Genomic DNA, 18,509 nt, shown 5'->3' with positions numbered 1-18,509 from the left:
TTTCATGTCATCATTGGTAATAGATGCTATCTCACTCAGGCACCCCGCCATTCTGTTTAATACAAGGGTATCCTAGTGTAAAAGGGAGCTTGTCATACTTATCTCTAATGGTGAATGATTTCTCTCCCTCTTCCTGAAGACACTTTGCACCCAATATTCTCAAATCCTATCATGCTACAGGCTGACAAATAAGCTAAGAACAATGCAGGTGGCAGGCTACATTTATGTGTAGGTGTATGTTCTCTAGAAGATATGCAGAAGATAACTGAATCTTTTTTTGCTTGTAAATTGGACAAAATGCACATAGGAAGAAATGTGCTTATGGAAAGAGATGCAAAATTTTTACATTTCAATCAAATATCATGCTCTGAGAGAAAAATATGCTTCAAAGAATCATTGCATTTTCAGAAAGTGGCAGAAAAATTAAGCATTGTTTTTTGTAATTACTGTTGGAATCCCTCAAAATGCAAAAGCAGAAAGGATCTGTCATTATACCAGTGTTGCAATTACTGTCTGTAACTTCTTCTGGGTTTCACATAGTTCTGCACTTTCTATGTTTAATTCTATTTTCAAGCAATTTTACTGTATGAAACCGATAACAATTTGTCCTGACTCATGGCTTAGGAGGAGCAGCTGATTAATCCCATGTCAACAGTCTTGACCCTATGCAGAAAATAGAAACATAGAAGGTCTGCTTAACAATATATCAAAGGTACAGTTGCTTGTATTCTCCCCTTTATAAAATTATAAATCACATGCAAATGCAGAGTAAGTTAGGACAGTGTAGCTCAGTCATTACCACTTTTACCCTTTCATCTTCTTACACAGAGAAGGTGTTTTTTCTTTTAAACGTTTCAGCGTAAAACAACCAGCATGTCACCATCACGCTTTTCTGTAGGTATCTGGATACAAAAAGGACCGTATGTATTTGTTCATTGGTTTAGGCTCATCTGTTCCTGAACGGAGAGACCTGTACAGCACAGCAATCCCACAAAGCAAAACCACCTCGATTCTTTCCATAAAATGCTTTAATGGCACGGCTTGGTGCTGTAAGTGCTGACTCATGTGAGTAGGCTTTACTCTTCCGAGAAGACTTATTTGCTTCAGTCAGACCATTTATCCTAACGAGAGCTTGCAGATTTGGATCCTTCCAGCAAGGTGCTCAAAGATTATTTTTTCAGGGTGCAGAGTTTACAGGATATCCTTTTCAATTCTTAACATTCAAAAGCTTTCCAATCATCCCACAAATGTGCATATTAAAAAAATTATTCTTCCACTAATGCTTCTGCTTAAGTATGAACATACAATACCTGGTTTATATTAGTCTGTCTAAAATTGCTGGGTAAACTGGGTGAAATAAAACATACATAACAGTCTTTTAAAATGTGGTCAGGGCAAGAGAGAACAGAACATTTCCATTTTTAGTAGTGAAGCACAGTGACTCTCCCTAGCCAGTTTGGAAATACTTATGAAATTTTAAGGTCTTCTTTTCTATATGGCAGGTCCAGAAAGAATGTGCTCTTTATTGTTGTAAGGTGTACGCATCTACGTAAAGGGGAAAGAAAAAAGGAAGAAGAAAAAAAAGGCAAAAAAATGTACATAACATAACTAAATAAAACCAAAATCTGTGGAAATCTTCTCATGTAAACTGCATAATAGCACTTCAAATGGCCCCTTTCTGTCATCCACTGTAACCATCACATTCCCATTTCTGCTGCAGTCAGGTGAACTGTCAAAGAGCTATTACGGTTGGCTGCATAGAATTCCAAGGAAAGACAAATCTGTGCAATTTTCTCCTTGGACAATAAATGGGTTTTTTGGTGTGCCTAGGTTTTCCTAAACAATTTTGGTAAAGAAAAAAAGAGTTTTTCATTTTTTTCCATATTTTTGCATGTATACGATAATACAAGGGGCTTTATTTGGGCTGAAACCTTTACTCTGAATGTGTAGCCCTTTGAAGGATGCACATTAGCATTCCGGTATGTGGGTAAGATTTATATATTTTTTTCCTTTTCTGATGCATAATATAGCTTCAAGTAGATACTTAAAATTATATGATGGCATGTTATATTTTAGTGTGTGTTTTTGCACTATTAAAAGAATTGGTGCACATATAGTAAAACAACGAAATGCATACACAAATTCAAAAATCATCCAATCTACTATTAAAAACTAATAGCAATGCTAAAATAATAAATGCATTTAGTCTTTCATATCTGCTTAAAGTACTGCATGCTCAGAAGTGAATACATTATTGTGATATGTAATACCACATCTTCTGATAAGGCTTATCTCATAAATAAAAAAGACGTATAAATGACGTGTTTCTGAATGGTTTTTCTTCAAAGGCAACTATTTTGTGCATTCTGGTGAGGTATGTTTTATAAGCAAAATGAGAGTTTGATTATGTCTTTCATATAGTTAATAAACACGTGGTTGTCAGAAACCACAATGAGGTTTCTTGCTGGTTGTTTTCATCTTCTATAAAAAATTAAGGTGTTTCAAACTGACCTCTGCTCTGTTGAGTCATCTCTGGTTTTTTTCAGTTCAATTTGCCTTACTGATCAGAAGCATAAGCCAGAATTTTTATATACTCAGAAAGAGGACAAAAGACAACTGATTCCTTTAATTTTTTTAAGTTGGATTTTTTAATTTCTTTTGTACATGATTTTGTTAAAATTTGAAACCGTTTTAATTAAAAAAAAAAAAAAAAGCAGTCATGGATTTTCATTATAATTCTTGCTTCACCACTGAATTTCCTCCGCAATTGCCTGCTTTTCATCTCTCTAAGAGGTAATTGTTAAATACGACACTCTTTGTATTTAATTCAGAGCTATATTAAGAGTAGAAATTCAATTGCATTCACTGGTCTTACTTTTTTAGAAAATAAGATTTTAATTTGGTACTTCTCCTGGAAATGCTTTGTTTACTGTATTCCACATGTATATAACTGCACCTCCCTATACAATGTTAAGGGTATAGTCCCACAAACAAGTTTATCATTCACAGGGAATTGTCCCTGCTCCAAAGTGTTTACATTTATGATAAAAACTTCCATTTTGAAGCACTGTCATAGCATTCCTGAAAAATAAACCAACATGATGCAGATTAGTTGAAGAGAACCCAGCCCTTAGTCAGAGAGCTTTCTTCTGCTGTTTTTGATAGACAGTGTTACACGGGAAGGGTTTTTCTGTGTGCTAATCTGAGGATTCTTCCTGGTTTTATTTCCTCCATGGAGGATGTAGCATCTACAAAGACACCAGAATATTTTTTCTTTTTCTTTTTCTCTCTTTTTTTTTTTTTTTTTTCTTACAGATAGTTCAGTCTGGAAAATGCTGTTTGCCAGTTTATTTGTTTCTGTGTTTTGTTTATAGGCAGAATATCATTCATTTCTGCATATCTTCTAGACTGGACAAATCAAGGTGACAATCCATGGTTAACTCTGTCAGGCCCTTTGTCCTGCTGCTTCTGAGGATTGAAATACAATGGAAACAAAGTGGAATATATAACCATCCAGCTGCCTTGTTGTGACAGCGTGGCTCCGTATTACAGTGCCTCAGCCCCTGTTTGCCTATCGATAGCCAGCCCATGAGATGACAATGCAAATCATGTGAAAGCTCTCCTGTAAAATAAAAAAATCATGTCAAGAGGGGGGAAAAAAGGTAGATCAGGCTTTCCTGGAAAAAAAAGAAACTCATAAAAGGCTCTGGTTTTGGTTCAATTGCTACATTTAGATGTAGGGCCTGTTTTTTTTAACTATGGCATGCTTCTAAGGGGTGCAGGTAGGCTCATGAAAGCGCACAAATCTATCATATGGTGTCTGCTTACAGGACTCTGCATTGATGTTACTTTTAAGGCACTTTATATTTCATTTAAGCATGCAATTAATCATCTTTACAGTGCTGATGTGACTGGCATCAGCAGTGTTATTTAATTAAATTTGAAATTATTGTACAGTAAATACAGGCTTCCAACTAGCCAGTCCAAATTAAATGCTGAGGTCTATTTCTTACCCATGGTGTTTCCAATTTAAATGTTCATCTGAAAGGTTACACTTCATGGGTTGAAATCATTTTTATGTTCTAACTGTTGCTAAGCCCAAAGATCAACTGTACGTGAGTCCTGTGCATCTATTAGCTGTAGGAATGTGTACACATTATCTATATTTCTCATATTCCATTTCATATTAGTGATTTTATGACTGATGCTCCTTAAGCACCATTTTTCTCCTGATACTTTGCCTCTTCTGTCACATCAGCCCAGGGCTCCTTTTGAAAAAAAAAAAAAAAAAGAAAAAGAAGAAGGAGGAAGGAAGAAAGAAAAAAGTCTTTCCTCCATTTTGTTTCAGCGTGGTAATCAAGCAATTAGCCCACAAAATGGAGGTACTCTGCTCCTCATCCTGAGTCTTACTTCTGGTGGGCTTTACCTGCATGTAAGCAGCAGGCACAGCACTTTGCTGCAGAGCCTGTGAAATTGGCCCCTGAAGAGCGTTCACACGATGGCCCATAAGTGGCCGCTGCTTAGGGGGACTCTAGGAGGAGGGAGACCTTCCCAGTGGGATCACTGGAGAATTACGTACAGCACGTGCTCTACCTGCAAATTCTGCACGGGCTACATGAGAAAATGTGTGGCTGTGCTCCTTCTGCAGTACTGACTCCCCAGTTTTATAATGACCTGAAAACATGCACTGAGCCAAACTTTAAATAGTGGGAACATCATTGCTTTACACCATATATTGTCTTTCAAAAAGGAAAGAAAAGGAAACGAAGAAACCAAACCAAACCAAACCAACAACACCATTTGTTTTATGTTACAGCTTTCCACAGACAATTCACAACATGTCTAGCAAGGAATCAGACCAGAAATACTGTCTCACTCCTATCATATATATAATACAGCTTTTGAATACTGGAAAATCTGTCATCCGTTAAGTGCAGCTCAGGTCTTCTGTGTGAAAAGCACAAGCCTTTTTTTTTTTTTTTTTTAATGCAGTGCTGCCGTGTCTGCACTTTTTTGAAATTGCATATTTATCAGGTTATGAATAATTTATGAGTGGGGAAGGGAGGGGGAGGGCTGGAAGGGAAAGGAAGAGCCGGAAAACATATGCTTGGGCAGAGGAATACCTTAAATGAATCCACTACCAAGTCTTCTGAAGGATTACTTGTAATTACATTTTGTTTTATTTTGTTTTGTTTCTCTTATGCTTCTCTTGGTCACCTGCTATTCCTATTGTGTTGTCCATTTGGCTGATTTGGCTTTTAGGGGGTACGAAGAGATTGGGGGCAGTGCTCTCTACGAGTTGGAAGATTTTGCCGTGGAAATGAATTGAGCATTTCTTTGACTTCTAAAGTATGGGGTGTTTAATAAATATTAATCCTTCAACTGTCAGACTGAATTATTGTCAAAAAAAGGCTGACAGATTGAGGATTAATGACATGCTTCATAAATTAGAAATGGACTATGAGCAGAATGTCCAAAGTAGGGATCAAGAACAGACCTGATTTGTACCTTAGACCAGTTGAACATGTCATCTATGTCAGACCTGAGCTCAGACTCACAAAACAAAAACAACCCTCCCTCCCTCCCATAAACACACCTTCTGCTCTTCATGCACCAGGATCTGACATCTAGATCCTTTCTTCTTTAGGATCTGCAAGTACAGAAATTGCAAGATGGTCTCAGACACCAGATAATTTGATTAGAGTCAGATCCATATCCTTTCTTTGCAATTTTGTTAGAGGAAAATTGAGGGAGGTACAATAATTTCTGTTTAAATATCTCAGTGTCGTATTTTCCCACTATGAAAAATGCAACATCACAGAAAGTTGAAGACCTGGCATTATAATGGTAAATTTTAAAAATGGTATCTGCCTCTTCAAAAACACACAGAATTTCCAATATAAATTATGTATTAAAGGAAATATGTTTGTATAAAAAAAGTAGCAGTAATTTAATATAAGGTGACATGATTTTTAGGAGAGGCTAATGTGTGTCAAAAAATATCGTGTACAGTCTTTAATCAAACTCATGATCCTCAGTTGATTTATTGCTTGTAAAGCTGATTTTACTGAATTTTCTAATTCATTAAAAGCAAATCTCTCTCTCTCTTTCTCCCCCTCTTTTTTCCTCTTGTGATTATTAGAGGAAAATTAAGTTTAATTTGTGTAAGACCAGATCTTTTTGGGGTGCCAGAATCAAACAAGCAGTTATTTGGGGTGCCATTCTTTCTCTCGGCACAGAGGTACACAATATGAAACTGGGCTACCAGAGTGTATAAAAATGTTTAGCTTAATCACTCCCTAATGACAGCGACTTATGTCCTTAGTGCAGTCGATTTGTTTCCTGGGTTTTAAAAGTAGATTATTTCCATGGTGCAGGCTTAGTGTAAGCTGTTGAGAAACCACAAGCACTGCACTTCAGCCTGAGTTTGGGACGTTCGCCAAGGGTAATCTGATTAAAAGGGCATTTTTTACAACATTGTGGTGCTTTGAAAATTCTGTGCAGCCAGATAGAGTAGGGCCAAAAAAAAATTGCTTTTTCAAAGCTAACAGTTTTGCCTGAGCAGAATTAAAAGCGTGATAAGCAGCATCACTGGAATGATTCTCTTCGACAGTCTTGCAACTGGATAAACAAAGCATCCGTAGTAACACATCTGTTACAGACCCACAAGCAAATTCATGATCTATTTAATGCAAGATTTTTGCTTGTTTGTTCTGCCTTTAATCACATTTGCTTGCTGCACAGGTGTGAGGTTCTGAGGCCTTGCTTTATCTATAAGAACAAAAATGTTTCCCTTTTTCTACAGTAGCTTTTGTCTTCCATGACGTGACATTTATAAATGTTCTGCCGTGAAAGTGGTTATTTGTGACGTGCTCTAAGAACCCGTGTTGGGTACCATATTCCTGAGAAGTTTAGCAGCTGTATGTTGTTAAAAGATAATTATCCCATCTCAAATCTTGGATTTCTTATAAGAGATAGAATGTAATACTAATTAAATATGTCATGTTTGCACACATCAGAACATACTCAAAAGAACTGTTCTTGTATAATTTGCCTTGTTGAACTACTTTCACATCCTTCTGCAGCACCTAAATAAGGAAGAGAAGGTAACAGAATTCTCTCCCCTTCTTCACAGCCCTGTATTTCTCTGAATGGCAAGTTCATGCTGGTCTCCACACGTGCTGATACATAGGACTGCTTACAGCCAGACATTTGTATACACAATATACTTCAAAGTCACTGGATTCAGTGAGACTATACAACAGATCAGATTGGCACTAGGTTGTAGTATGACAGGCAAAATGAAATTTGTTTTCTGCAAAACAGGCTATTTTGGTTTGCTTAATAAATATTGAATGACAAGACATGGTTTCTTATCTTCTACCACATCACATGGTTCTCTGGAAAGAGAAAAATATATAATGAATTAAACTGAATTAAATTTCCCAACTGTCTTGTCTTAATTGTATCTGCTGACTCGTAAGTGGAGCAAAAGTGCAATGTATCACATACTGCATTTTTTCCCCAAAGAGGCCTCAGTGATAAAATTACCATTATATCTGCTTCAAAATGAATATTTTTGTTCTGTTTATCTTTTTCCACATAGGTCAGAACATCTGTATCTTCCTCTGTGCATGTGGCAAAGCATGTTTTCCCTGTCGCCAGGAATGCCTTGACATTTTTTTATGTATCAGCATTTTAGAACTGACAACCTTAGGATTACTTTTAGATATATCAGTCACAGTATTAGTTGTAATGTGAGGTATAGGCACTGCTTTTACTCTAACTTAGTTTTACCTGTCGAGATACACATCCTGTGTTCACCCATCTATACATTCATACCTATACATACGAACACGTAATTATACAAAAGCCATTGCTTTCAGCAATGATTTTAATGATATTCAGCATTTCTTGCTGCGCCCCTCTCAAACTTAGGTGCGTCTACATTTGTGAGATAAAAACACATTGATTTTAAATCTGGTGGATGCAGAGCCACAGAGTAATTCAGCCAGCAGCATTTCCAGCGTGAGGCTGCATGTCCCAGAGCCCTGATGGGCTGAGAATAGCTTTGTCAGGGCAGCTCGGCTTGGGAGCCTTTGATGCTGTGCTAAGTTCAGTTTAGAGTATTTACTGATACATGTCTTCAGCAACTGTCAAAACTGCTTGGAGCTCTGAGATCCAGGCTTTTTCAATCCCAGTGACCAGCCAGTCTCCCAAGGCACGAAAAGCTGCTTCAGGGTAGCCATAGCCCAGAAATTCACTTTGTGTGACCATAAAAAAAGGGGGTGGGGGAAAGGAAATTTTGCTGGGAAAAAGGCTGAAGCAAGGTGTCATTGTGTCACACTTTATTTGCTGTGCTGTTACCACTGTTCCTCAGAAATGGAAACATAGCACAGGCAGAATTGATTGAGAAACATCTGTTTACTATAACTGTTTACTCTGGATGGGTCAGCACCGCCTGGATTTATGGCATACTGAATGTTGACAAGCATTTCTTTTTTTTTTAATCTTCAAATTCAGCATATACCTAATTTAAAATTTTCCTTTTAAGATTGAATTTTGTGCCCCTTAAAATGAGATATTCATGCCCGAAAGATGACCTGCTGTTCTCAGGGAGAGAAAGGCAAACCATTAGAAAAGAAGAGGATTTCTTGATAATCAAGGACACCTGTGATTCTGTGTTGCTTTCGAGAGCACAAAGACCTATAGATCTGCTCTTTCTTCCAGAGTAAAATGTCTGTGATCCATAAGAAGCTCCAATCCTTCCTTTTTCTCACCCCAAAGCAAAAAAGGGAAAGAAAGAAAATTATATTCCATCAGATCAGCTGCTCTCTGTTTCTTCTTTAAAAAGCTGAGGATGTTGCTATTTAACATAAAACCTTGTGACCTTACTGCCGCTGCTGCTTTGAAACACCAAGCTATTTAAAGATGCAAATTGCAAACAGAGGGAAAACATCAGAAGAACCTGTCTCGAAATTAGTGTGTTTGACTGTAAATTAGCTAGCTTAATCGAACTTGCAGGAAGTAGATTTTCTATTCAGAAACGTGGTTAGAGATTTTGTCCACCGGGGCTATTGTCAAAGTGTACAGGACCTTTGGGAGCACAAAAATTAGGGCTCCATGTAACACCCACAGTATTGTGCTTGTTTTCATTTGCTTATATTTTAGACTAAAATCCTTCAACACAAGAGCCTTATGTGATGCATTAATAAGCCTTAGTTCAGACAGACTGAGGAACTGCTGAGGTTTCAGGTCCCCACGTTCTTAGACCAAGGAAATGATGATGTTCAGTCAGCAAGGGCTGTATGTGTGCAGGAACGATGCTTATCCATTCATCCAAGCGTGGAGGGGACCCTCCGCAAACAGACTTCTTTCTTTCAGCAAGGAAGAAAGACCTCAGCTGCCCATGTCACACTCCTCTATAGCACTGGGATTTGCATTGAGAGGCAGGGTGATTAAGATGAAGGAGTGGGACGGCCAAGCAGCTGCTGGTGGAAGCAAAGTGCCTCGGTCAGCATGCGCCCATCCTCACAACTCTGCAAAAGCTTCTTGGCCAGAGGGTTCTCACTCTGTTTACTAATTCCAAGACCTCATTGCCAGATCTGTTCAGGGACAGAGCGAATATAGTCCATTACCTTTCCTTTTGCAAGAAAGAGGAAACTGAAGCCACTGCTCCAGGTCTTTCTGAAAAATACCTGTATTTCTGAATGCATGCATACTTGTCATTTGCGACCAGTACATAGCCTGGAAATCAAAGGCATAACAAAGCAGATATGCCACATCCTGATGGTTCAATTTAAAAGCGCTGAGTGTGCCATATGAACACAAAAATGTTTTAAATATGAATTTTAGTAAGTCCATCTCCCACGTCTCCACCAGTTGTGTACGGCAATGTAATTTATTTGCATGAATTTGTGTTGCTTTCCTGGCATTAAGAATGGGAACTTCATGATGCTACCACTGGAAAAATAACTTGCCAAGGTAAAGGGTATGTGTTGAGCTTGCAAAGCTCAAAGCTAAGGACCAAAGAAAAATCATTAGCTAATAAAAACATGTAAGGAAAATTTCACACAGAAATTGTTCAGAACAATGGAAGTGTTTGAAATTAGGACTGTAAATAATCTTCAAACAGAAACATCTGAAGATTCAGAATTCTGTTTTCTATTTTATCAGTAGGATTTCTGGACAGGTGCAGTTTGAAATCAATCAAGATGATGTTGTTAGGTGCCGCTGTTTGGATTTAGTAGTCTAGCCAGTTACTAAAGCAGCACATTGGTTTAGATGTTTAGTTTAATGGAGAGTTCTCAATGAAGAAAATGAGAGGTTTGTCTGAGTAAACGAAAATTAGCATTCTGTATTGCTTTTGAAAAGATGTAGTTTAAGAAGAGTAGAGGGTTTTTCCAAGTCTTATAGGAACTTGCTGAAAAATAAAGGACTAAATAGTATATTTGTGGAAGTTGATGAAATTGGAAATGTTTCATACGGAAGGTATTTTCATTAATATCTCCATTTTTCAGGTCCAGAGATTTCTATTGTTGTATCGTGTAAGAGTCATTAATTCTCAAATGATATACAAATATTTTACTCCTACTTTCATTTGATTCAGGCACTATATTGCCAACTATGTCCAAGAACGAATATATCCATAGAAGCATTCATACTTATAATAATGGAGAGAGCCCTGTTGCAGAAGATTCACTATTAGGAAACATACTGATGCTAACTTTATCTGTTCCTCTGCACAGAGATATTTCTAACAAAGAAAGCCTAAGGAAAGGCTTTTATTGTTATAATTCTACTTCCACAGTGAATGTATCTTTTGATTGGTGTAAACAGCACAGATAAAATAGATATTTTTCACATTTACTTTTTTAGCACTAAAATTTCTGTGTCTCTAAACTTCCATGAAGGCTTAGGGTAAAAATTCCTTAAAACATTTCCTATTCTTCATAATTCTGCTGGCAGTGCTGTAGAATCACATCCTTTATAGGTATCTGTCACGCTGTGATAGTGTGATACCACTTTTTCGCTCGCTTTAGTCCAGCCCGTCATAAATTTAACTTCCAGGAAATAACTTGTATTGTAAAGTGCTACATTCACTTTCAAGCTACACATTCAAATGGTGTGATTCTGTTTTCCATCTTTTATAGGTAAGAAACTTGAGTTTTGTACTACCAAGAAATGTTTAAAGGTGTAAGTGCTGAGGACATTGCCTTTACTGAATTTGCCTTATAAGAATACTGCATAGGCACCACGAATACTAGCTCTCAGACATATATATTTTGTAAAATTTTCATTCACAAAGCAAATAATTTCCATGTGTCTGTGCACATACCAGGTTAGCAGGTTATAAAAGTGTCAGTTCAAAATAGGAGATTCGGTTTTCAAGGAAAAAAATTAGAAACCCAGCATTTTCCCTGATAATATTTGGAAAAAAGTTAAACAGTGGGGAAATAAGAAATAACTGTATTTCATAGAGGAAAGTTAATTCTAGAGTTAAAGCATTTAATTTTTCTTATCTTTTTTGATTGCTTGGTCTGCAGCTTTCTCAGCAGAACCCATACATGCATGACTTAATTCTGACTACTTTTGTTAGAATGAAACAATAATCAATGTATAATTCCTGTTTATAAAAGAAATACGTCTAAACACTATGCAATTAGTCTTTTGTAAACCAGCAAACAGTATCCATAATACACAGTTATCAAAATCCACTGTAATAATTTTTAAATCATCCAAAACACAGAGAAAATGAAAATGTGAGGACAAATAAAGCAGAAATTTAAGAAATTGATTACCAGTTGGATCGAAATTTGAAGGAAGTAATGAAAATTTCTTTATGCTGTTCTATCTGCTACATGCCTTATTTGTGTTTTAAAGTGTAATTCACACCATTACAATGCACAAGTTAACAGTAATCCCTAAAACAGTGGGAGTACTATGTTTCCCTTAAGACAAGGAAAGGCTTGTAAAATGTTTGAAAAAATGTGTTGCTGAAATAAATGGCAAATTTTTGAAGAGAAAACAAAAACAGAATATAGAAACTGCTGGTCTCCTAGGTAAACTTAAGTATTGACAGGTCTGAATTAATAGAGACTGTTTTTCAAAAGGTTCAGTGTCAGCTATATATTGCATTTACTCTTTCATTCCTACACTACTCTTAAGGGGATTGCTTGATTCCTGACCTGTATGACAGAAAGAAACTTTGCTGTATAATAGAGAAATAATGTCTATTTCATATTCCAAAGCAGAGCCAAATACCAAAGTTCTATCATTTTAGCATTTTAAGGGCATGTACAGATGGGGGTATATTGGACTCAGTTCACAAAACAATTATGGAATTCTTTATTTGCATCTTCACTGGGCAGACACTAGCTCCTGCTAAAACTGGATTTTAGTCCTGAACCTCTAAGTATTCAACAGAGGGCAGGTTAAAAAGTGCAAATGAGTACTCACTGTGAGTTATCTCCTGAGGGAAGGTGTTGGGGAAGTGTGCCAAGGAGCCTTAAGACTACAGTAAGAATATATATTTAGTGTCAAAGTAGCACATCCTTTGCAGTGCCCTGAAATAATCCTACAAGGTATTCTCCTGAGGCTGAGTTTAGTCTCAGGACAGATAAGTAGCAGCTGCCAAGACCTAACTGAATGCAGAAATGCTTTACTATACCCACTGCACTAGAGTTTTATCAGACAAGAAATACAGCATTATTTGCCACATATATAGCCTGATGAAATTCAATGATCATCTTGAGCTGGAGACGGCACCTATTAACTACAGTTTCTTTGAAAGCCAAAAATTATGCTCAGAATCTTATACAAAAATTAAGAAAAGCTGACTCTTCAGACACATAGTTACTGAAAACACAATTTGTTGTCCCTCTGGTATGGTTCCAGAATTGTTACAGAATTTCACAGTTCAGTTAATGATTTTGGTGGCAGGAAAAGTTTAGAGACTGTTCAGTTATAATGTGTGTAATATTTAGTTTGTTTGAAATGTGACAAGTTTTTTGGTTTTTTTTGAAAGGATATAGCGAGCCATATTTTGATCTTCAGAAAACCGCTGCATCTTTATAAAATTAAAAAACCTCAGAGACCAAATTCTTGATTGGTTTTGATTTGGTTTTAGCTTTGGTTTTGTTTTTTTTATTTGACATGACTCTTGCACTATTTTATTTCCTTCTTCCCCCCCTCCCCCCCCTTTATATAATTTAAATTGTAATATGATTGTAAATAATCATAGTACAGGAAAATTTTCAAAATTAATTCCAAATATTGAACTGTGAAAACAAAAATAGTTCTTCATATATAAGGCTTTAATATTGCATTTATTTAATTTCAGACTCAAGTATCACTGAAACAAAAATTATTAGGATTTTTTTCTTGTCCTTTAAAAATACATTTTAAACAGAACTCACCTGCTATTTGTCTCACCCCCCTCCCCAAGTTTGGAAAATGCTGGAGATTAGACCTACAAAACTGGATGTTATTAAGCATACATCTAACATGTAGATAGCTGCACTAAAACTAGATTTTCTGGTTAAATTAGTGAAGCTAAGTGGAGGTGGCATATAAAACTTTGTTGCAATACTTGAATATATTCTATATATCCTATGTAGGAGATTCTAAGTGACAGGAAAAGATGGTTTAAACAGAATAGCCCAAGATAAAGGATCTTCGATTCAGTCATTATTTTTCATTTTTGTATCCCTCTGGGCTTTTTCTTCCTCACCTCCAGACTGGTGACTTTCCTACATACAGACATCATAAGTGGAACAGTTAATTCATCTACGTGCAATTATTTCTTACAGTCAGTGGAACTGCTGCAATGAGTCAGAGTTTGCAAGTTTGCTCTCATCTTTCTGGCAAGGAGTACCAACAGTTTCACAAGAAAGTCCAATTTCCCAAGTCACAAATCTCAGCCCAATTTTGCTGACGAGTTTGTGCTTTTTAAAGTATTTGAAAGCTGAAGGTTTGAGTTTCATCAGATAAAGAAGCCCAACCCTCCAGGGTTTGACTTTTACCTGTTTTAAGTAGATGAAACAGTGGCTTTTAAATTCTTTGCACTATACGACTTCTTCTTGAGCCCGTAGCTTTGTCGCCGGCGCCAGACTGACCCGAGACATTAACAATGCTATGTCTGCTCTCCCAGTTGTGAGCAACATGAATTTTAGCTTTGCCAATGTCCTGTTCCCAAGCATGGAGCAAATCCAGTTGGCTCTGAGCATCTCATTGTGGGAACAAAGTTTTGCTCATTTTGTCATTGGTATTTCAGGACTGTTCTTACATGCATGCACATGCACACACACCAGTTGTTGTTTCCACACTTTCTCTAACAAAAGGAGAGCTGTTGTCACAGTTTTCCTCCTCTCTTGGTTGTATTTGTCGGGCAAAGATCATCATGCTCTGATTTAGTGTTTTCAAATAAGTGTGCCCTCTGGTGCAGTGCTCTATTGAGAGACAACATAGCCCAGGCAGGAGAGTTCAGCATGGCCACTAATAAAACACAAGTGCTGCTTTGTCAGGCCACGAGTGATTACTTGAACAAGTGCCAACCAAGAAACCAAACATTAGAGCGCAGCTCTTCAGACCCTCAAGACAAAGGGCCAATTGACTTTCCTCATTAGTTTTTGTGCCAAACATGTAAACACAGTTTCCTCTCTATCTTTGATGCTCAAAACATGCCAGCTTGTTAACATCTTGGGTGGTATGGTGGTTTATGAGCTTGTAAAGACTATTATGTACTGGTGGGTTTTGTCCGAATTGAATAGATTGGCTTATCCTAAGGACGCCCGAAACTGGCATCTTTTTGACAATTTAGAAATTCTATCTTTGCTCTAATAGACTGATGAAACTGCGTGAAAGAAATTTAAAATGCACATGATTTTTCACTGGCACACATGCATGTTAAAGCTTTGTTAAAATTAGGGTTGGTCTCTGGGTCACTGAAAAATAAAAACAAAACCCTGCCAAACTGATAAGAGAAGCTTTGGCTACATAAATTGCCTGATTAAACCTGGTATGTAACCACAGTGCAGAAATCTCACTGAGATTTTTTGCTTGGTATTCTTTATTTTACACTGCTTTTATTTAGGGGACCTCTGACATTTTAACTTCCTATGCATTTACTCCGGTCTTTTTTGTTTCCAAATGCTGTGACTATACAAGATAATGGAAATTGGAACAATTTGAAACAACCTGAAATGTTTGTGAAAAGTGTTGAATTTTAGTCAATGCACTGGGAATGTTTTCTGTCTTGGAAATCCCTTTCATATATGGTGTGACTGCTGGCATATATGGTGTGACTGCTGATATTCTACCAAAGTAAAACACTGAGGGTTTCTTAATGTGGCCACTTTATAAACAACTGTGAATGGTGGTGAGCTTAATGAGCTGGCTTCCCTTTTCAGTTCTGCAAATGATATCCATACATTTTAGCTGAAAACTGGAGCTTTTTTTTTTTCCACTGTACAAAAATATGATGAGGTTTTTAAAAATGAGACTGATTATTAAGAGAAAAACAACTGAAACCCTCTATTTAACTCACATATCCAACTAAAATTGAAAGGAATTCATTTGCCAGCTTCTGTTTATATTGAAATAAAGAATCATGTAACTTCCCATCCATGGGTCTAATGAGAATTACATTATTGTCAATGAAGAAACGGTGAGAAATAGGCATGAATAAATTATTTTGAATTTCCTTTTAAAGAACTAAAAGATAAGAAAGGGAAAGAAGAATAATACAGGTGTTCTGGGATTTTCTTCAGCTCTCTCTCTCTCTCTCTCATACACACACACACACATAGAGAGAGAAAGATACATATATCTTTTAAATAAAGGATCGAGCATGGATGGAACTATCTGCAGGCAGGGCAGTGACCCCAGTGGGAGCCCGGCTGCTGCTTTGCTCAATGAAACTAAATGAAAGAAAAGGCTACATTTTTGGTGGAACCTTGGCAGCCAGATCCTTGCATTGAGATTCTCAGTGCCAGTCAAAAATTATTATTAGCTGAACATGAAAGCAAATGTATGGAATCTAATGGCATGTAATATGATGTCTAATAATGAAACTCCAAGTGTCTGCTCCTAGTCTGTCCCACAGGCAAGAGCCCCCATTGTCCATGTCTCTGGCTACGAAACTTCTGGCTTGCAGAGTCTTTAGCAGGTGGCTGAGTAGGCACACAGGCTCCTCACCTCTTCCCCCTTTCCACTGCAAGGTTGGTTGCGTGAAGTTTGGAGGTGCTGTCTGCAGCTTAAGATTTCTGCCTGGGTTCTGTGTGATTCAGGTCTCAGTCTGCAAGCTCTGTCTCTTTGAGGCTTCCCTGCATCATCTTCAATTAACCCTAACCCAGGAGTGATAGCAGAGTGCTGTTAATCATCCTCAAGTAGATGGACAAGCAAATGTCTTCCACCCAGAGCAAGCTGGTTTTCCAAGGCAGGTCTGTACAGGAATGATAAGGAAACAATCTCTCAGCTACAGATATGAGCCACCTGAGGGGGCTGATGGTGGGAATCCTGCAACAGATTAAGTTTCAGATACTTTCGAAGAGTGGTACCCATACTATTCACCTTGAGGGAAAATGATACAGAGAGTGATGTGCCTTCCTGGGGAAAAAAAACCACCTCTGGTACACCACCAGGGATGGATGAGCAAAGCTGAGGGGAATTTGGTCTGCAGAAGATATTAAAAACACTGTGCAGAATTGTGGTTTCATTCCCAGGGACACTGTCAGGTGCTTGCACAGGTTCAGGATGGACTCCCAGAGGGCCTTCATCATGGTCTGGGGAAAGGGGCAGGGTTAAATCATAAAGAGGTCCACAGGGTCAGTGCTCAGTCCAGGACAGATTGTGAAACAGGAGTTTCATTTCCCAAGAAGGTTTTATTGAATTGCCTCCTCACACAAAATTGTACTGAGAGACTCAAAGCCTGTCCAGTGCCTGGACTCTTCTGAGGCTCTTAAGACTTAAATTGCTCTGGGAACAGCTGCAAGTGGGTCCAAACACTGAAGACTTGTGAGCGTCCAGAATGATCTGAACAATTTCGATGACAGCTGGCAGCTAACTCTCAAAAAAGTCCCCTGAAATTTTCTCAGTGTTTCAAAACTATAGCTGCCTTTGGAATTTAAGGAGTTTTCCCTGCAAGTGGAGCTTCTTCCAGGCTTCTCAGTGCTACAGGTAAAGCTAGCTTCCAAAGCAGATTCTCAGTGCAAGGGGCAGTGACAGATTTGGAGGCAAAGTGCGTGTAAGGTCCATATGAGTAGGGTAGGCAGCTACTGGTGAAATAAAAGAATCAGTAAGATTAAAGGTACTTGTGGTGATGGTACAGAAAAATATGAGTGAGGGTCTCTTGTCCTCTCCTTCCTCACACTTCATCTCCCTTGCTCATTGCCTTAGGTTACAGGAGTCTCAGTTCCTCCCTGTGTTCCTCCCTCTCCTTCTTCACAGATCTCTACTTCCTCCTTCAAGCCACTGACTTCCTTCATCTTGATCCTCCCCCAAGAAGAAGTTGCTCTCCCATATCGAGGTACAGAGACATTTCAGTCATTCAAGTTCTGCTACGTGCTGGCTGTGAGGTTGCCATGGTTTACTCAGAAATGGATCTTCTGGATATTCCAGATTTTTGAGGTAATGTGGGCCTGCTCTCGGAGTAAGTAAAGCTATTGTCTGAGGCACATGATAACAGCTTTTGCTCAGGACTGAATTCGTATATATGACAGTCTGTGTGAGACAGCTGAAGATATTGCAAGACAATTGTCCTGTGTTGTTCTTTATGTTGTGTTTTCCTTCCGCCTTTCCTTTTTCATTCTGCCTGGATTTGACTGAAAATATCATTGTTACAAACAATATTTTCTGTAACACATTGGATTTGACCTAAAACTGAATTTGGCTCTGTACCCCTGTATCAAATGTTTGTTTTATAACCCTCTTAGCCTTTTCACTAAATTTCCTCTACAGAAGTAATAATTTCAAAATGTATTTCAAATAGCTGTACATTTTTGATTGCCTGATGTTCAGGGTGAGTACATTAATACTGTTCAAAATGCTGTTTGCAGTATTTCGGGCATCTCAACACTGGAATTTCAGCAATCGAATTTGACCTACTGAACCCTGCACGCAAATCCCTTGAATCGATTGCACCACATAAAGCAAAGTCTGCTGTAGTGTTGCTGCTAGAGTGAAAATTGAAGAGTAGGTTATTGGTGCTCTTTTGCTACCAAGTTCACCGTGACAAAATCATGAGCTCATGATAGACCATATAATGAAACTCTCAGCATTTTGATGTAGAAGCTAAGACCAATACCTTGACCTTTCAGGACTAGCAAAATGGATACAGGAATTGTGGAAAAGGTGCCTGTTCTTATCCTAAGTCAGGCAGATAGATAGGGCCATTGTGGACAAGAAACACCATTCTAGATGTTTTACAATGGTTTCCTACTGAATTTCAGCATTGTAGTGAAATGGTGAATTTCAGGCAAAATGAATTTCAAACATCACTGTGACAGAAA

General features: G+C 37.8%; 1 long non-coding RNA gene across 1 annotated transcript in view; it reads left to right on the top strand.

The window, feature by feature from the left end:
• Nucleotides 1–17,638, top strand: part of LOC125338411 — a 29,661-nt gene extending 12,023 nt beyond the window's left edge. The window contains exon 3 of the long non-coding RNA XR_007208294.1: nt 17,449–17,638. This is a non-coding gene — a long non-coding RNA (uncharacterized LOC125338411). The remainder of the gene's footprint in view (nt 1–17,448) is intronic.
• The last annotated feature ends 871 nt before the right edge of the window (nt 17,639–18,509 follow it).

This window comes from Corvus hawaiiensis, chromosome 26 (genome assembly GCF_020740725.1).
Source record: "Corvus hawaiiensis isolate bCorHaw1 chromosome 26, bCorHaw1.pri.cur, whole genome shotgun sequence".
Lineage (NCBI taxonomy): Eukaryota > Metazoa > Chordata > Aves > Passeriformes > Corvidae > Corvus > Corvus hawaiiensis.
Note: the sequence above shows the minus strand (reverse complement) of the source record. Positions and strands in the feature narration are given on the sequence as shown.